Genomic DNA, 8,878 nt, shown 5'->3' with positions numbered 1-8,878 from the left:
TATCCAGTGGTTTTATTGGGGAATATCTTCGAAATCAACTTTGTTATCTCTGTCGATAAAAAATCCATTGTGATGTCACACATAATTGTTGTTACCATAAAATTGTATAGCATTTGTTCACTCTGCTTTTATTCGTGTACAAAAGAATGTATCCGATCTATATGTTGTAAGCGTGTTTTCTCATGGTGAATATTTTTCAGGAATTGCTGAAGGGGATGCTTATTGAAGTGGTCTTTTGTAAATATACCCAAGAACAAAATAAAATGTGGTAAAATTTTGCGTTCAGTAATGGTATTGATCGAATGGGGAAATTGGGTTTCTTTTTTTTCTGTCTGGAGGATAAATGCATTAAAAGCTGATTTAAACAGGATTGCCTGGAGTTGGTATTGTGTTTTATTCTCTCTTTTTTGTGTCATTTTGTACTCTCCTTTTTTGTTATTGAGAAAATGAGAGCCATTTAAAAGGTTCGATGGAGCTTTGAAGATATCAAATCTACACGGCTGCCCCTTGAAAGTATGACTGGAATATGATATAAGGCTCAGAACGTTCTCGTTTCAATTTGTCTTCTATTCTTGATCTTCTATTCTCTTCCTCCCTCACCCTCCATCTCCTCCTGCTCCTCATGATGTCCTCTTCCTACGCCTATCTTTCTTTCTTTCTTTCGTTTTTTTCTTTCTTTCTTTTTTTCTTTCTTTCTTTTTTTCGTTCTTTCTTTCTTTTTTTCGTTCTTTCTTTCTTTCTTACTTTCTTTTTTTTTTCTTTCTTTCTTTCTTTATCTTTCTTTCTTTCTTTCTCTTTCTTTCTTTCTTTCTTTCTTTCTTTCTTCTTCTTGTTTTTGTTCTCCCCCTTCTCCTCCTCCACCCCCATCTCCTCCTGCTCCTCATGCTGTCCTCCTCTTCCTACGCCTATCTTTCTTCTTTCTTTCTTTCTTTCTTTCTTCCTTCCTTTCTTTCTTTCTTTCTTTCTTCTTCTTGTTTTTATTCTCCCCCTTCTCCTCCTCCTTCCCTCTTCTTTTTCTTTTGTTTTTGTTTTTCTTCTTCTTTGTATCCCCCCACCCTCCTCCTTCCCTCGTCTTCTTCTTCTCCTCCTCATCCTCCTCTTCCACCTCATGTCAGGTTGTGTTCCCCCAACAGACGACAGAAAAAACTTAAAATTCAATCTAAAATTCATTAATTTCACTTATTTTGATAAGATAAGTACGATGCATGTGAATATGTGATGTTGTTGATGTACTTTAAATTACAAATCAACAAGTGCAACACATTAAGAACCTCGATCCTACCCGCCATCTTTAACAATACTTCATCAATAAGACGTAAAATTTGACAATTTGCAGTCAGCCAATCAAAATGGTTCAGAAGCTTATCACAATTGTCGAAACTTTTGTTTATGGTAAAAAGTTGCATGGAAGGGGACGCCAAGTATGATAAACAGGAACATAAAATGCCAATTTACCAAACTCAATTTCCGATTTGAATGAAGGGGGGGGGGCACATTTAAACACGGGTTATTGCACTTTGTTAACATTTTGTTTTGTGTAGGTAAAACGATCCAACATGTTCAAGTGCTCGAAAAGGCTAGAGGGGTTAGGGACAGGGGTGTAGGGAGAGAGAGGGGGGGGGGGGTCGTAGGGAGCATTCGCGATGGATTGCGGCAGTTTAATAAAGAATTGAATTTATTACCCAATATCAATGTCAGGCACCATTACATGAAATAAAACCTCACATATGAACAAAACATTCGGCAATTTGAGCTCACATATTAACATATTATTAGCAAGATGCTAATCGAAGTTACCCCCAAACGATGTCATTATCATAGTTTAAGCAATGATGTCAACTAAATGACAATATTGTGCATCAAATTCAGTATTAATTCTATTTATCACTGAAACATGCATTTTTTGTCATTTTAGTAAACATATTCACGCTATTCACAGAAAATAATTTAATTATTCACAAATATTTTTATATACAACTTTTTTTAAGCAGTATGTACAATACCTGATTAATCATATTCTTCCAGCAGCATTATAGTTTTAACGATTTGCTAAATATTTTGCAACCGGGTTGTTTCTAATATTACTAGTCAGATGATTCCATACAGTAGGGCCAGACAATGAAACTGATTCCTACATTGGCTTTATTTTTGTGCACTGCAAAAACTCCGGTGTTGATTTAACACCAGCCCGGAATCTAAATATGTCCACACCAGAGAAGTATTGAAACAACACCAGTTTGAATTTAAACCGATGCTGTTTTAATACTAATTGGTGTTGTACAAACACCTCTCTGGTGTTAGACCAAAACGAAACTGGTGTTGTTGAACACTTCTCTGGTGTGGACATATATAGATTCCGGGCTGGTGTTAAATCAGCACCGGAGTTTTTTGCAGGGTAAAGATTCGCATCTCGCTTTTCTCTATTTCTTGTATTGCAAGGATGGTCTATGAATGAATAAAAAAAACAGTATGCATGCTGTCTGTATTTTTTGTTAAGCGGGGACAATAAAGAGAAAGAAAAATCAAAGACATATCATACTCAACATGTATGCTATATATATATATATATATATATAGTACATTTTTTTACGTTGAATCCATATTTTATCAAAAAAGACAAGAAGTAAAAAAAAATCAAAATAATCAAAATGTGCTTTGAGATGCGCTGATACTATAATCGAGGATGAAGCTCAATTTAAACACAAGCAAATTGTTATTCTGACATTTATATTGTCTGTCATTTTATTATGTCTATTTAACCTTTAACATGTTTAAACAGGAGTAGCAAATAAAACAAAATGAATTCATATGAACGCTTGTAAGTCAAGCGAAACATGTAGGTTCATAGTTATAAAACAAATATAAGAAGGACTCCCTGTACTATTTTTATCCAATGTATGCTGACGTCATGTGGTCTATTAATTAATCAGATTTATTGATTGGATAAAGAAATCTATTCTGATAAAAAATGCAATTTTGTTGACAAACAGATTCTTGATATATGAATGGATTTTCATTTTCAATATCAAGAATAAAAATAATTCAGCATGTAAAATCATGACACTGAAAAGAGAGGAAAATACACAGCAAAAACTGTGGTGTTAACCGGTGTACATAGAGGACCACACCAGTTATTTTACACCAGTGTTAAATTGGTAGTGTTAGTTTTACACCTATAGGTGTTATTACAACACCTATGGTTGTTACATACTCTTTGGTGTTATGTTCAATCTCTAGGGTGTTATTTAGCACCTCAGATGGTGGTCCTCTATTAACACCAATTGGTGTCAGTCTTAACACCACAGTTTTTACAGTGTACAATTCTTCACCGGAGTCCCGTTAAAGGGATTGTCGAGGATAAAATATTTATATCTTAATACATAGAGTAGAATTCACTGAGTAAAATGCCAAATATTTCATCAAAATCGGATAGCAAATAATAAAGTTATTGAAGTTTAAAGTTTAGCAATATTTTGTGAAAACAGTAGTCATGAATATTCATTAGGTGGGCTGATGATATCACATCTCCCCTTTCCGTTTTCTTATGTTATTACATAAAATCATAATTTTTCATCATTTCATACTTGTGTGAATAATATGTCTCCCTTATAATGAAATAGGTTGCAGCAATAAATATCTAATGCACTAAATCAGTTGTCAATCCAATTTTTCTAGTTCTTGGAGGTAAAAATTTGAATAAACCTAATTTCATATAATAAAATACAAAAGAACAAGTGGGGATGTGACATCATCAGCCCACTTAAAGAATATTCATGATGACTTTTTGTCTATTTTCGCACAATATGGCTAAACTTTAATTTCAATAACTTTGTTATTTGTTATTCCATTTTGATGAAATTTTCGGCATTTTGCTCAGTGAATTCTAGTCTATTTATTAAGCTATAAATACTTTCAGCCCGGACCATCCCTTTAAGCATGATTACATTAATGTAAACAAGAATTGAATAAAGTTGTATTTTTTAATAACCTATAAGCAGGCTTTAAAGGTCATAGTTAGGTTACCCTAAAACTGTTGTAAATCCTACTAAAAGACCCCCAAAATAAATGAATAATAAATAAACAAATAAATTAATGAATAAAATGAAAATTAATTAATGAATACATAAAATAAAATACAACAAAATAAATAAGTAAATAAGATGAAATTAAATTTCAAAATAAATGAATGGGTTAAAATGGAATATATGAATAAATGAATTGAACAATTCAAATTACATCTATACCCCTGTTGCACCCACAAATGTAATAACGCCCACAAATGTAATAAGACTTTACCCACAAATGTAATAACGCCCACAAATGTAATAACACTTTACCCACAAATGTAATAATTTCACCCACAAATGTAATAATGCACTTTACCCACAAATGTAATAATTTTTGATCGCCCACAAATGTAATAATGACTTTACCCACAAATGTAATAAATTTGAAGGGATTTTTGGCAAATCCGTTCTGAACTAAAATCGTATAGTAATGCGTTCATATAGCACAAAAGTGCAAAGTCTCTTTTCCTGACCCGGTTAATTAACAAATTATAATATAAGTCCAAAGTCTTTATTCCAGACCCGGTTGTTTCAAAAATTATAATATAAATCCAAAGTCTTTATTCCAGACCCGGTTATTTAAAAAATAATCATATGAGCCTAAAGTCTTTATTCCAGACCCGATAGTTTCAAAAATGATAATATAAGTCCAAAGTCTTTATTCCAGACCAGATTGTTTAAAAAATGATAATATAAGTCCAAAGTCTTTTCTCCAGACCCGGTTGTTTCAAAAATAATAATATGAGCCAAAGTCTTTATTCCAGACACGGTTGTTTAAAAAATAATAATATAAGTCCAAAGTCTTTATTCCAGACCCGATTGTTTCAAATATTACGATATAAGTCCGAACTATCATGATGTTCCGGTGGAATAAAAATGAGAATCGAGCCTAGTCTTCTCTCCAGACCCAGTTAATTAAAAATGGTGGAAACAAAGTCTTTGTTGTTGTTTTAAATTATACTGAACGTATTGTGAATATACGCGCTATGAGTAAATTGAGAATCAAGCATAGTCTTTTCTCCAGACCCGGTTATTTAAAACTAAAAACTAAAACCCTTTAGTAATGCCTTCATATAGCACAAAAGTCCAGCCTTTTTCCAGACGCAGTAGTTTCAAAAATTATAATGTAAGTGCAAAGTCTTTTTTTCCAGACCCAGTTATTTCAAAAATTATAATATAAGTCCAAACTAAGATACCATAATGATATTCCAGTGGAAAAAAAGAAAATCGAGCTTAGCCTTTTCTCCACACCCTGTTATTCAAAAATTGTAAATAACAATACAACAACAACAAAAACCGTATAAAGACCCCATAATCTTATTAATGCTGGATAACATGGACATATAGCGTAGTCTTTCAGCCAGACCCAGTCATTTGTTTTTCGAAATAAGGCTAAGAGTAAAAATAAAAATAACTCCAAATCTAATACTAATCAATCCTTGAACCTAAGAACATGTTTTTAAAAAGAGGTTTGAAATGCTGTCTTTATTCCAGACCTAATCATTACAAAAATTACGAAAAAAAATCTTCTTACATAAGACCCTAACATATTCTCTTGGAATAACATGAGTTGTAAAACGTACTCTTTCCTCCTGACCAGGTTATCTAAGAAATGAATTAAAAAGAAAATCAAATCTAAAACCAGTTTTCAAAAGTTACACCCAGTAAAAAATATGTCTGTACCCCACACCCAGATTCTTTTGTATAATAATACTAAGACCCCTACAAAACATTGTAATTATGCATTTGCAAAGAAAACGTCCATTTTCCAGACTTGGTTATTATTTAAAAATAAAATTGTCTAAAACAAATACCCAATAATCTAACTACTGTGGAATAACATGGAGATCGATTGTAGACTTTCCTCCAGACACAATTATTTCAAGAAAAAACAAAACAATAAAACCTAACCCCGAACAACGAATCTAAGAACCAGCAATCCTCCAAAATTAAGACCAAGTACAAAAGCACATGTTTAGAGCGTTGTCTCTATTCCAGACCCAGTCATTTAGAAATTAATTCAAACAATCTTAAAAACATAAGACTTATTCCTGTTGAATAACATTATTATTATGCTTAGACCTTCGTCTAGACCCAGCTATTTATAAGATAAACAAATATTGAAAAAAATCAAAGCTAAGACCAATCTTTAAAATTAAACCCAGTTAAAATGCTTGGGTTTAGAGAGTTGTCTTTACCCCCACATCCAGTTCTCTTAAAATACAAATTAAGCAAAAGATTAATCTAAAGACTTAGACACCAGCATCTCCCAAACTATACAAGTGGAATGCCTCTGGCCGTCTCACCTGCATCACGCGGTTCAATATAGCAGCAGTGCTGACTTTGAATACTACTCTAACTCGCACAAGATGTTCAGTGATACATGGTTACTCTTATGTCCACTTTTTATGAACTAGACCAATAAACTTACAGAGATATGATGGTTATTCAACAAAAAAAAACCAACATGGCCAAAGTTCATTGACCTTACATGACCTTTGACCTTGATCATGTTACCTGAAACTCAAACAGGATGTTCAGTGATACTTGATTACTCTTATGTACAAGTTTCATGAATCAGATCCATAAACTTTCAAAGTTATGATGGTAATTCAACAGATACACCCAATTCGGCCAAAGTTCATTGACCTTTGACCTTGGTAATGTGACCTGAAACGCGCACAGGATGTTCAGTGATACTTGATTACTCTAATGTCCAAGTTTAATGAACTAGACCAATAAACTTTCAAAGTTATGATGGTAATTCAACAGATACCCCCGAATCGGCCAAAGTTTATTGACCCTAATGACCTTTGACCTTAATCATGAGACCTGAAACTCATGCAGGATGTTCAGTGATACTTGATTAACCTTATGTCCAAGTTTCATGAATCAGATCCATAAACTTTCAAAGTTATGATGGTAATTCAACAGATTATGGCCAAAGTTCATTGACCTTTGACCTTGGTCATGTGACGTAAAACTCATGTAGGATGTTTGGTGATACTTGATTAACCTTATGTCTAAGTTTGATGAACTAGGTCTGTATATTTTCTAAGTTATGATGATATTTCAAAATCTTAACCTCAGGTTAAGATTTTGATGTTGATTCCCCAACATGGTCTAAGTTCATTGACCCTAAATGACCTTTGACCTTGGTCATGTGACATGAAACTCTAATAGGATGTTAAGTAATACTTGATTAACTATATGGCCAAGTTTCATGAACTAGGTTCTTATACTTTTTAAGTTATGATGTCATTTCAAAACCTTAACCTTAGGTTAAGATTTGATGTTGACGCCGCCGTCGCCGTCGGAAAAGCAGCGCCTATAGTCTCACTCTGCTATGCAGGTGAGACAAAAAGAAGTAATAAAAATAATACTAAATAAAATTGTTACCCTACTTCTCATACAGTGGGTGGCAAAAATAGTCAATCATGACTTATTGCCAAATAAAAACATGGAATGGAATGGTTATCCCCTCTTGTTAGAATGTTTTTCTTTTATATAATATATCATAGATCGTCAATCAACAACTTTATCGTTTTCGGGAAGTAATCCCCCTATTGTTTACTAATATCTTATTTCTCATTTTTTTTTCATATGTATTTTAATGTTTTTTATTTAGGTCTTTTTCATAGAAAAAAGGAAGCAATATACAAGAAATTATTTTTTTTAAAGGACAAGTCCACACCAACAAAAACTTGATATGAATAAAAAGAGAAAAAATCAACAAGCATAACACTGAAAATGTCATCAAAATCGGATGTAAAATAAGAAAGTTATGGCATTTTAATGTTTCGCTTCATTTCACAAAACAGTTATATGCACATCTCGGTCGGTATGCAAATGAGGAACTGATGACATCACTCACTCACTATTTCTTTTGTATTTTCTGAAATGATATATGAAATATTTTTATTTTCTCGTCATTGTCATGTAAAATAAAGTTTCATTCCTCCCTCCAACACGTGGAAATTTATTATTTTAACATTTTGTGCTTTAGGCAAGTAGGTCCTAATCGTCAAATTCTTAAAAATTGAAATAATGTATAATTCAAACAATGAAAACCAAAAGCAAGAGTGAGTGAGTGACATCATCGACTCTCTCATTTGGATGTAGCTGGCTCGTTCATATAACTATTTTGTTAAAAATAAACAAAACTATGAAATGTCATAACTTTCTTATTTTACTTCCGATTTTGATGAAATTTTCAGCATTGCGCTTGTCTGATTTTTCTCTATTGATTCAAATCAACATTTTTCTGAAGATGACTTGACCTTTAATGGTTGCAGGGTCTTTGTTTTGTTGTTGTTGTTGTTGTGTTTTTAATGACTTTTGTAACTGGGTCTGACAGAAAGACTACGCTACATTTCCATCTTATTCAACATAAATAGGATCGTGGGTCTTTGATTTTTTTTTTATAATTATTATATTTTTTTAAATAAATGGGTCTGGAAAAAAGACTTTGGACTTATATTATAATTTCTAATTAACCAATTCTGGAAAAAAGATTTCGCATTTATATGCTATATAAACACATTACTCTAAAGTTTCAGCTTTTCGTTACTGGGTCTGGAGCAGAGACTATGCTTGATTTTCTTTATCATTAGCGTCTGGAGAAAAGACTGAGCTCGATTCTCATTTTTATTCCACTGGAATATCATTAATGTATCTCATTTGGGACTAAAATTCTAATTTTTGAAATAACCGGGTCTGGAAAAAAGACTTTGGATTTATATCATGATTTTTTTAAACACCCGGGTCTGGAAAAAGATTTTGGATTCATATCATGATTTTTGAAACAACAG

This window comes from Lytechinus variegatus, chromosome 13, assembly GCF_018143015.1.
Source record: "Lytechinus variegatus isolate NC3 chromosome 13, Lvar_3.0, whole genome shotgun sequence".
NCBI classification, from domain to species: Eukaryota; Metazoa; Echinodermata; class Echinoidea; order Temnopleuroida; family Toxopneustidae; genus Lytechinus; species Lytechinus variegatus.
The sequence above is the reverse complement of the archived record's forward strand: the minus strand, read 5'-3'. Positions refer to the sequence as shown.